We start from the raw sequence: 12973 nt of genomic DNA on the forward strand, positions 1-12973 counted from the left end.
GCTTAGCCTTCTTCACAGTCCAACTCTCACATCCATACATGACCACAGGAAAAACCATAGCCTTGACTAGATGAACCTCTGTTGGCAAAATAATGTATCTGCTTTTGAATATGCTATCTAGGTTGCTCATAACTTTCCTTCCAAGGAGTAAGCGTCTTTTAATTTCATGGCTGCAATCACCATCTGCAGTGATTTTGGAGCCCTCAAAAATAAAGTCTGACACTGTTTCCACTGTTTCCCCATCTATTTCCCATGAAGTGGTGGGACCGGATGCCATGATCTTCGTTTTCTGAATGTTGAGCTTTAAGCCAACTTTTTTACTCTCCACTTTCACTTTCATCAAGAGGCTTTTTAGTTCCTCTTCACTTTCTGCCATAAGGGTGGTGTCATCTGCATATCTGAGGTTATTGATATTTCTCCCGGCAATCTTGATTCCAGCTTGTGTTTCTTCCAGTCCAGCGTTTCTCATGATGTACTCTGCATATAAGTTAAATAAGCAGGGTGACAATATACAGCCTTGATGAACTCCTTTTCGTATTTGGAACCAGTCTGTTGTTCCATGTCCAGTTCTATCTGTTGCTTCATGACCTGTATACACATTTCTCAAGAGGCAGATCAAATGGTCTGGTATTCCCATCTCTTGAAGAATTTTCCACAGTTTATTGTGATCCATGCAGTTTAAAGGCTTTGGCATAGTCAATAAAGCAGAAATAGATGTTTTTCTGGAACTCTCTTGCTTATTCTATGATCCAGCAGATGTTGGCAATTTGATCTCTGGTTCCTCTGCCTTTTCTAAAACCAGCTTGAACATCTGGAAGTTCATGGTTCACATATTTGCTGAAGTCTGGCTTGGAGAATTTTGAGCATTACTTTACTAGTGTGTGAGATGAGTGCAATTGTGTGGTAGTTTGAGCATTCTTTGGCATTGCCTTTCTTTGGGATTGGAATGAAAACTGACCTTTTCCAGTCCTGTGGCCACTGCTGAGTTTTCCAAATTTGCTGGCATATTGAGTGCAGCACTTTCACAGCATCATCTTTCAGGATTTGGAATAGCTCAACTGGAATTCCATCACCTCCACTAGCTTTGTTTGTAGTCATGCCATAGAAAAGTATAAAACACTGATGAAGGAAATCAAAGAGGAGACAAATAGATATATATTTGACAAATATACCGTGTTCATGGATCGCAATAATCAATAAAGTGAAAATGAGAATACCTCCCAAAGCAATCTATAGATTTCAATGCAATCCCTATCAAGCTACCAATGGTATTTTTCACAGAACTAGAACAAATAATTTCACAATTTGTATGGAAATACAAAAATCCTCGAATAGCCAAAGCAGTCTTGAGAAAGAAGAATGGAACTGGAGGAATCAATCTGCCTGACTTCAGGGTGTACTACAAAGCTATAGTCATCAAGACAGTATGGTACTGGCACAAAGACAGAAATATCCATCAATGGAACAAAACAGAAAGCCCAGAGACAAATCCACACACCTATGGACACCTTATCTTTGACAAAGAAGGCAAGAATATACAATGGAGAAAAGACAATTTCTTTAACAAGTGGTGCTGGGAAAACTTGTCAACCACAGGTAAAAGAATGAAACTACAACACTTTCTAACACCATACACAAAAATAAACTCAAAATGGATTAAAGATCTAAATGTAGGACCAGAAACTATAAAACTTCTAGAGAAAAACATAGGAAAACACTCTCCGATGTAAATCACAGCAGGATCATCTCTGACCCACTTCCCAGAGTAATGGAAATAAAAGCAAAAATAAACAAATGGGACCTAATTAAACTTAAAAGATTTTGCACAACAAAGGAAACTATAAGCAAGGTGAAAAGACAGCCTTCAGAATGGCAGAAAATAATAGCAAACGAAGCAACTGACAAAGAATTAATCTCAAAAATATACAAGCAACTCCTGCAGCTCAAGTCCAGAAAAATAAACGACCCAGTCAAAAAATGGGCCAAAAAACCAAATAGACATTTCTCCAAAGAAAACGTACAGATGAAAAAAAAAAAAAGAAAAGAAAAGAAAACGTACAGATGACTAACAAACACATGAAAAGATGCTCAACATCACTCATTATCAGAGAAATGCAAATCAAAACCACAATGAGGTACTATTTCATGCCAGTCAGAATGGCTGCTATCCAAAAGTCTACAAACAATAAATGCTGGAGAGAATGTGGAGAAAAGGGAACCCTCTTATACTGTTGGTAGGAATGCAAACTAGTACAGCCACTACGGAGAATAGTGTGATTTCTTAAAAAAATTAGAAATAGAATTTCCATATGACCCAACAATCCCACTGCTGGGCATACACATCAAGGAAACCAGAATTGAAAGAGACATGTGTACCCCAATGTTCATCACAGCACAGTTTATAATAGACAGGACATGGAAGCAACCTAGATTTCCATCAGCAGGTGAATGGATACAAAAGCCATGGTACATACACAAAATGGAATATTACTCAGCCATTAAAAAGAATACATTTGAATCAGTTCTAATGAGGTGGATGAAACTGGAGCCTATTATACAGCGTGAAGTAAGCCAGAAAGAAAAACACCAATACAGTATACTAATGCATATACATGGAATTTAGAAAGATGGTAACAATAACCCTGTATGTGAGACAGCAAAAGAGACACAGATGTGTAGACCAGTCTTTTGAACTCTTTTGGAGAAGGTGAGGGTGGGATGATTTGGGAGAATGGCATTGAAACATGTATATTATCATATGTGAAACAGATTGCCAGTCCAGGTTTGATGCATGAGACAGGTTGCTTGGGGCTGGTGCACTGGGATGACCCAGAGGGATAGGATGGGAGGAAGGTGGGAGGGGAGTTCAGGATGGGGAAGACATGTACACCATGCCTGGTTCATGTCAATGTATGGCAAAAACACTACAGTATTGTAAAGTAATTAGTCTCCAACTAAAATAAATAAGTTAAAAAAATAGCTACATATATCCTCTCTATAAGACATACACATGAATACCTTCTTCCTTCTTAAATGTAAAACTTAAGTATAAGCCTGTTTTCTTATTAGTTACCTCTCAGTGAAAGTCATCACCTGCAGCAAATTTTGATGGATGGTTATTGAATTTTCTCTTAACCTATTTTGTAAATTACATGCTTTGCATATTATTATCTGAAATGGTGATAACACATATTTTTAATTGGATTAAACATGTGATTGGTTCTAGGATCAAAAAGAGTGATAATGAAATACATTTTGTATCTTAGTATTCAAGTTAACAAAATTTTTGTTTCTGGCTCATGTGACATCCAAATTAGTTTCAAATTTAATTTTCTCTGTAGCACATCTCTCTCTAAATTGCAGATTCAACAACATCACCTTACTTTTCTGAAAAATAATTGATATTTTAATTTATTATTTATTAATTATTTGTCTATAAATAACATACTTACAGAGTAGGCAGGAAGCAAAATTCATGCAATGAGATGAATTAACTGGGGTTAGGATAATACCTAATACTCATTGGTCTCTGTGAGCCTCTAGTGCTCAGTAAGGACCACTGGCATCAAGGGAGAACCAAGTTCCAGACTTCCTAGACTTGTGACCTATAATAATTCTCAGAATTTCAAAATAAGATAGGAAATGTCTTCTAATATGTTCCCAGGAATCCAAAGTCAGAGCATAACTTCCTATGTGCATTTTGGGGATATAGCAAGTTTACTTCACATTCTAGAGAAGAGTTAGCTTCACAAAGCCATTGTATTTTGAAATTGGATAACATGACCCAGAGGGATGGTATGGAGAGTGAGGTGGGAGGGGGGTTCAGGATGGGAAAGACGTGTGCACCTGTGGTGGATTCATGTTGATGTATGGCAAAACTAATACATTATTGTAAAGTAATTAGCCTCCAATTAAAGTAAATAAATTTGAAAAAAAGTTAGTCTAAGTAGAGAAAGTATTCTTAGTTGTGGAGTTGTTAAGGTTGTAGTACTGCTCATAGTGTCTTCCATTTGTTGTGTTTGAACAGTCAGTGCTTCAAACTGCAGTATCAAATTTATCCTCTTCAAGGCAGAAATCTGGCAAAAATTCATATGGTCATAAGGAAAAACTTACTCTGAGAAAATACTATCAGAATATCAATTTATTTATTTATTTACTTTTACCTTTTCAAGGTTCATACTTCTCAGTTTAGCATCCATAGTCTTAAATACACCTGCCATGAACTTGGTTACCTATAGAGAGTATTTAGAAATGACTTAGAATCCTGTAATATAAACAATCTCAAAATTTTTATAGTTTCTTATTTTACTTGCAGATCATCTTACAAAATTATCTACCACTTTATTAACAGTAAAAGTGCAGTATGTATTTCTGGTCTAGGCACTGACTATCTTTTATCTTTACTCATTTCAAGACAACTAATTAGACCTTAGTTGAAAAGCCACTACAAAAATCATTTTCCTCACTAAGCATTTTGACTATATCTCTCCTTCCCATGAAGGACTTTACCAGTAAGTACCCTTGTAGCACCTTGCAACAAGGTAACTTTAGACTTCTGACAATTCTTAATATCTTCAACAACTTAAATCAAAATACTAAGGTTTACCTTGCCCATTGTTACTGCAGTTTCAACTCGAGCTGCCACATCATCAACCCTAGCACTTATTCTCAAGAACTTAATTGCTTGCTTCTTCTGACAGATTGCATTTTCGGTGTGTATTCATGCAACTTCTGTATTTCCCTTCTCAATAGCCTGTTTTTAACAGAGCAAATGTAAATAGTGATGTAAAACACCAAAAAGAAATACTGGGAGTGAAAGTACAGATATTTTAGAAATGGGAAAACAATGCTCAACTAACCAATTTTTTAAAATATTTAAGAGCTTTTACAATTAGTTTTTTTAGCAAATAAAAGGAGAATTTGGGAGCCATCCAGATATGGTGGAGGAATAGAATGGGGAGACCAATTTCTCCCCAAAAAATTCATCAAAAGATAATTTGAATGTTGTGCAACTTTCACAAAAAATTTTTTGAATGCTGGCAGGGGACACCAGGTACCCAGAAAGGCATCCCAGTCTCTTTGAAAGGAGGTAGGATAAAATATAAAAGATGGAAACAGAGACAAAAGATTTAGGGATGGAGACTGTCCTGGAGAGGGTGTCATGAAGGAGGAGACGTTTCCACACAGTAGGAAACCCTCTCACAGACGTGTCTGTGGGAAGCTTTGGAATCTCAGAGGGCAAAATAAATTGGAGGGAAAAAACCCTCACAGAATACATGCCAAACTGCAACTACTAGCAGATAAGTGGTACAGCAGCGAGTGAGGGCTGGGTAGGGAGGCACAGGCTGCATAGTTGGTCCTTAGGGTAAGGACTGGGCCTAAATGCCCTGAGGACAATCTGAGGGAGCTAATGTGGGATAGTAACACAAGCTGTTGGATCACTAGAGACAAAAGGCTCTAACTCCTCACAGTGACCCCTGGTGCTCTCACAGAACAAAGTATTGAACGAATACCAAAGGAGAGCAACCCAGATGCCATATACGGTCCTCCCTCTCCAGAGGCAGAGAGGGAGATGTATGACAGCCAGAGCCAGAAGGCAAGGGGCTGCTGCCATCTTGGCCCCAGATACTGCATCTTCCTCCCAACTATGAGCAGGATGCCAGTTTCTAACCACATATTCCTGGGATCCTGGATGCTTCACATCTGCCAGGAGTGTCACAGCCTGAGATCAGCTTCCCAGAGGAGACACACAGCACACCTGAGACTACCCTCTGGGCACAGCAGGGAAACCAAGTGGCTGGGACTGGGTAGGTGCATAACACACATAGCCCATCTGGGTCAGTGCACTTGCCAAATACCTGGTCACCGGAATTGCTTGGACCTGGGAAGGACAAAAATTGAACAGTCCATTGGGGTCTGTGCCCTTGCAGAGTACCGAAGCACCTGAGCAGCTTAGACCAGGGAAGGACACAAAATGCAGGTCACTCTTGGGACAGTGCCACTGCAGAGCAACCGGAAGCCTGAGCAGTGTAGACCTGGGAAGTACACACCGCCTTGGGCTGTGTCAAAACCAGTGTGGTCCATCCACTGCAAGCACTCCTCACACATGACAGTGGTATTTGTTTGCAATGTCCCTCCTTCCCCACAGCACAACTGAACTGCTGCTGCTAAGTAGCTTCAGTCATGTCCGACTCTGTACGACCCCATAGATGGCAGCCCACCAGGTTCCCATGTCCCTGGGGTTTTTTAGGCAAGAACACTGGAGTGGGTTGCCATTTACTTCCCCAATGCATGAAAGTGAAAAGTGAAAGTGAAGTTGCTCAGTCATGCCCGACTCTTAGTGACCCATGGACTGCAGCCTTCCAGGCTCCTTCCATGGGATTTTCCAGGCAAGAGTACTGGAGTGGATTGCCATTGCTTTCTCTGCACAACTGAACAGCTGAGCCTAAATAAGTGGCCACATTCACCCCTTGTGTCAAGCCGGAAATTAGATACTGAAGAGACTTGCAAACAGAAGAAGCCAAATTAAACAAACAAGGGGGAACTGCTCTGGAAGTAACAGGTGCAACAGACTAAGACCCTGAAGTTAATGCTGAGACTGTGCATGTAAGGAGCAACTGGAGACCTTGAGAACAAGTATAAGCTGGAACAAGGGGCTATCTGACACTGAATTGACCCAACACTGTCTCAAATGCTCCACAGAATTTCCTAGATATATTTTTGTTATTATCACTTCTTAAAGTTTTTAAAACATTAGTTCTTTATTATGCCTTTAACTTTCATTTTATAGCCTACTATTACCTTTCAAAAAACCCCTATTTTAAAAAACAAATTCCATATATATATATTTTTTATTTTTGTGATAGATTTTATTTTGTATTTTTATATCGTATTTTTAAGAGTCTAACCTCTATTCTAGGTTCTTAATCTTTGCTTCCCCATATTTTTTAATCAGTTTTGTACCTGATTGGAGTATCCATTTTCAGTATCCATTTTCACTTAGAGACTTGATTACTGGCTTGATTGCTTACTCCCCTTTTGATTCTCCCCTTTCTCCTCCAGGTCACATCTATCTCCTTCCTCCCTCTTCTCTTCTCTACATAATTCTGTGAAACTCTCTTGGTGTTAAGGCCTATGGAGAGCACTTAGGGATTTGATTACTGACTTGATTGTTCCCTCCCCTTTTGATTCTAACTTTTCTCCTCCTGGTACCTCTGTCTCCCTCCTCCCTCCTCTCTTCTCTATATAACTCTATGAATCTCTGGGTGTCCCTGGTTGTGGAGAATTGTTTCACCATTAACCTATGGGTTTTATCTTCTGTGCTGTATGGTTGAGAATTCTTGAGGCTACTGTAATAGATGGACCAAAAGCCAGAGGCAGGAAACTTAACTCCAGAACTTTAGAACATCAGAGAACACCTGATAGCAGGGAACATTAATAGATAAGAGCTCACCCCCAATTCTCCATACCTACACTGAAACCAAGCTTCACCCAAGAGCCAACAAATTCCAGTGTAAGACACACCATGCTTATTCTCCAGAAAAACTGGAGCACAACACTGAACATTAAAAGACAGGCTGCCCAAAGCCACGCCAAACCCATGGACACCTCAAAAGTCACTACATTGCACTCCAGAAAGAATAGATCCAGTTCTACCCACCAGAATACAGATGCAAGCTTCCCCAAACAGGAATCCTTGACAAGGCACTAGTCCAACTCCACCCACATGGAGCACACTCCACAATTAAGAGGAACCATGATCTTCCAGCCTGCATAAAGGGCACCCCAAACACAGAAACCTTAAAAAAAAAAAAAAAACTGACAAGGCATAGAAATATTCAGCAGGTGAAGGAACATGATAAAAACCCACCAAACCAAAACAAAGAGGAAGAGATAGGGAGTCTACCTGAAAAAAAAAAATTCAGAATAATGATAGTAAAGATGATCCAAAACTTGAAAACAAAATGGAGTTACAGATATATAGACTAGAGACAAGGATTGAGAAGATGCAAGAAATGTTTAACAAGGACCTAGAATAAATGGAAACCCACTCCAGTATTTTTGCCTGGAGAGTCCCATGGACAGAGGAACCTGGTGGGATACAATCCATGGGGTCACGAAGACTCAGACACGACTGTGCGACTAACACACAGAAGAAATAAAGGAGAGTCAATCAATAATGAACAATGCAATAACTGAGATTAAAAGCACTCTGGAGGGAACCAACCATGGAACAACTCAGGCAGAAGAGAGGATAAGTGAGTTGGAAGATAGAATTGTGGAAATAAATGAAGCTGAGAGGAAAAAAGAATTAAAAGAAATGAGGACAACCTCAGAGACCTCTGGGACAATGTTAAGCACACCAACATTCAAGTGATAGGTGTCCTATAAGAAGGAGACAAAAATAAAGGGCATGAGAAAATACTTGAGGAGATAATAATCAAAAAGTCCCTAAAATGGAGAAGGAAATAGCCACCCAAGTCCAAGAAACCCAGAGAGTCCCAAATAGGATAAATGCAAGGCAAAACACTGCAAGACACATATTAATCAAAATAACAAAAATTAAACACAAAGAGCAAATATTAAAAGCTTGGGGCTGGTGCACTGGGACGACCCAGAGGGATGGTGTGGGGAGGGAGGAGGGAGGAGGGTTCAGGATGGGGAACACATGTATGCCTGTGGCGGATTCATTTTGATATTTGGCAAAACTAATATAATTATGTAAAGTTTAAAAATAAAATAAAATTTAAAAAAAATAAATAAATAAAAGCAGCAAGGGAAAAGCAACAAATAATAGACAAGGGGATCCCCATATGGATAACAGCTGATCTTTTAATAGAAACTCTTCAGACCAGAAGGGAATGGCAGGATACTTAAAGTGATGAAAGAGAAAAACCTCAACAAAGATTACTCTGCTGAGCAAGTATCTCATTCAGATATGAAGGAGAAACCAAAAGCTTTACAGACAACCAAAAGCTGAGAGAATTCAGCACCACCACAACAGCTCTTCAATAAATGCTAAGGGATGTTATCTAGACAGGAAACACAGAAAAAGTTTATAAAAATAGAGCTCAAAACAGCAATGTAAATGGAAATGGGAACATACTTATCAATAATTACCTTAAATATAAATGGGTTAAATGGTCCAACCAAAAGACAAAGACTGGCTGAACGGATACAAAACAAGACCCATACATGAGCTGTCTACAATAGACACACAACAAACCTAGGGCACATGCAGACTGAAAGTGAGAGGTTGGAAAACAATATTTCATGTAAATGGAGACTAGAAGAAAGCAGAGTAGCAATACTCAGATAAAACAGACTGAAATCAAATCGTGAGAAGAGACAATGAAGGACATTACATAATGATCAAAGAATCAATCCAAGAGGATGTAAAAATAATAAATATATATGTGCCCAATATAGGCGCACCTCAATATATAAGGTAAAAGCTAACAAGTATAAAAGAGGAAATTAAGCGTAACACAACAATAGTGGGGGACTTTAATACCCCACCTACACCTAAGGAATAGATTAACCAAACAGAAAATTAGCAAGGAAACACAAACTCTAAATGATACAATGGCCCAGTAAGACCTAACTAATATCTAGATGGCATTTCAACCAAAACAATGAATTTCAACTTTTTCTCATGTGCACATGGAACATTCTCCAGGATAGATCACATTCTGGGCCATAAATCTAGCAATGGTAAATTAAAAAAAAAAATACTGAAATACTTTTAAGCATCTTTTCTGATCACAATGAAGTAAGATTAGATGTTAACTACAGGGAGGAAAAAACTGTTAAAAACACAAACATACAGAAGCTAAAATACATTCTTCTGAATAACCAACAGATCATGGCAAAAATCAAAAAGTAAGTCAAAATATGCATAGAAACAACTGAAAATGAAAACATGACAATCAAAAACCTATGAAACTCAGTAAAAGCTGTGCTAAAAGGGAAGTTCATAGCAATACAAGCCTATCTCAAGAAACAAGAGAAACATCAAATAAACCTAACTTTACACCTAAAGCAACTAGAAAAAGCAGAAATGATTAACCCCATAGTTAGTAGAAGTAAAGAAATTATAAATATCAGAGCAGAAATAATTGGAAAAAAATGAAGGAGAGTATAGCACATATCAACAAAACTAAAAGCTCATTGTTTGAAAAGATAAAATAGACAAAGCATTAGCCAGACTCATCAAGAAAAAAAGGGAGAATAATCAAATCAATAAAAAATTAGAAATGAAAATGGAGAAATAACAACAGACAACACAGAAATAAAAAATATCATGAGACTATTATGTGCAATTATATACCAATAAAATGGACAACTAGGAAGAAAAGGACAAATTCTTAGAAATGTATCAGTTCAGTTCAGTTCAGTCACTCAGTCATGTCCGACACTTTGCAACCCAAAGAATCACAGCACGCCAGGCCTCCCTGTCCATCACCAAATCTCGGAGTTCAGACAAACTCACGTGCATTGAGTTGGTGATGCCATCCAACCATCTCATGCTCTGTCATCCCCTTCTCCTCCTGCCCCCAATCCCTCCCAGCATCAGAGTCTTTTCCAATGAGTCAACTCTTCGTATGAGGTGGCCAAAGTACTGGAGTTTCAGCTTTAGCATCATTCCTTCCAAAGAAATCCAGGACTGATCTCCTTTAGGATGGACTGGTTGAATCTCCTTGCAGTCCAAGGGACTCTGAAGAGTCTTCTCCAATACCACAGTTCAAAAGCATCAATTCTTTGGTGCTCAGCCCTCTTCATAGTCCAACTCTCACATCCATACATGACCCCAGGAAAAACCATAGCCTTGACTAGACGGACCTTTGTTGGCGACGTAATGTCTCTGCTTTTGAATATGCTATTTAGGTTGGTCATACTTTTCTTCCAAGGAGTAAGTGTCTTTTAATTTCATGGCTGAAATCACCATCTGCAGTGATTTTGGAGTCCCCCCCCCCCACAAAAGTCAGCCACTGCTTCCCCATCTATTTGCCATGAAGTGATGGGACCAGAGGCCGTGATCTTAGTTTTCTGAATGTTGAGCTTTAAGCCAACTTTTTCATTCTCCTCTTTCACTTTCATCAGGAGGCTTTTTAGTTCCTCTTCACTTTCTACCATAAGGGTGGTGTCATCTGCATATCTGAGGTAATTGATATTTCTCCCAGCAATATTGATTCCAGCTTGTGTTTCTTCCAGCCCAGGATTTCTCATGATGTACTCTGCATATAAGTTAAATAAGCAGGGTGACAATATACAGCCTTGACATACTCCTTTTCCTATTTGCAAACAGCCTGTTGTGTTATAACATTCCAAAATTCAATCAGGAAGAAATAGAAAATCTTAACAGATCCATCACAAGAACAGAAATCAAAACTGTAATAAACTGCCTTCCAACAAAAGTCCAGGACCAGTTGGCTTCACAGGTGAATTCTACCACAAATTTAGAGAAGAGCTAAAAACTATCCTACTCAAATTCTTTCTGAAATCTTCAGAGGAAGGTAAACTCCCAAACTCATTCTATGAGTCCACCATCAGTCAAACACCAAACACAAAGTTGCTACAAAAAAAAAAAAAAGACTACAGACCAATATCACTGATGAACATAGATGCAAAAATCCTCAACAAAATTCTAGCAAACACAATTCAAGTACATATTAAAGGATTATTCATCTGACCAAGTGGGTTTTATCCCAGGGATGCAAGGATTCTTCCAATATTTACAAAACAGTAAATATGATATACCATATTAACAAACTGAAAGATAAAAACCATATTATTATCTCAACAGGTGAAAAGAAAGCCTTCAACAAAATTCAACACTCATTATCTTCAAAACTCTCCAGAAAGCAGGCATAGAAGGAACATAGCTCAACATAATAAAAGTCATATATGACAAACCCACAGCAAACATTATCCTCAGTGGTGAGAAATTGAAAGCATTTACTCTAAAGTCAGGAATAAGACAATGATGCCCACTCTTACCACTAATATTCAACATAGTTGTGGAAGTCCTAGCCACAGCAGAGAATAAAAAGAAATAAAAGGAATCCAGCTTAAAAAAGAAACAGTAAAACTCTCACTATTTGCAGATGACATTATCCTCTACATAGAAAACCCCAAAGATAGCACCATAAAATTACTAGAGCAAATCAATGAACATAGCAAACTTTAAAGATATCAAAATTAATGCACAGAAATCCCTTGTATTCCTATACTAACAATGAAAAACAGAAAGAGAAATTAAGGAAACAATCCCATTCATCAGTGCAACACAAAGAATACAGTAGTTAGGAATAAATTCATCTAAAGAAACAAAAGACCTATATATAGAAAACTATAAAACACTGATGAAAGAAATCAAAGATGACACAAATAGATGGAGAAATATACCATGTTTGTGGATTGGAAGGATCAACATAGTGAAAATGAGTATACAACCCAAAGCAATCTATAGATTCAACTCAATCATTATGAACTAACCAAACATATTTTTCACAGAACTAGAACAAATAATTTCACAATTCATATGGAAACATAAAAAACCTCAAATAGACATAACAATCTTCAGAAAGAAGAATGGAACTGGAGAAATCAACCTGCCTAACTTCAGACTATACTACAAATCTACAGTCATCCAGACAGCATAGTACTGGTATGAAGAGAGAAATATAGTTCAATTGAACGAATAGAAAGCCCAGAGATAAATCCATGCACCTATGGACAATTTATCTTTGACAAAGGAGGCAAGAATATACAATGGAGAAAAGACAATCTCTTTAACAAGTGGTGCTGGGAAAACTGATCAACCACCTGTAAAAGAGTGAAACTAGAACACTTTCTAACATCATACACAAAAGTAAACCCAAAATGGATTAAAGATCTAAACGTAAGACCAGAAACTATAAACCTCTTAGAGGAAAACATAGGCAGAACATTCTCTGACATACATCACAGC

At 38.1% G+C, this 12973-nt stretch overlaps 1 pseudogene; it reads right to left on the reverse strand.

Moving 5' to 3' along the window:
- Positions 1-3947: 3947 nt before the first annotated feature.
- Positions 3948-6993, reverse strand: LOC113888080 (annotated as a pseudogene).
- Between the last annotated feature and the right edge of the window lie 5980 nt (positions 6994-12973).

The sequence above is a fragment of the Bos indicus x Bos taurus genome, chromosome X (assembly GCF_003369695.1).
Source record: "Bos indicus x Bos taurus breed Angus x Brahman F1 hybrid chromosome X, Bos_hybrid_MaternalHap_v2.0, whole genome shotgun sequence".
Lineage (NCBI taxonomy): Eukaryota > Metazoa > Chordata > Mammalia > Artiodactyla > Bovidae > Bos > Bos indicus x Bos taurus.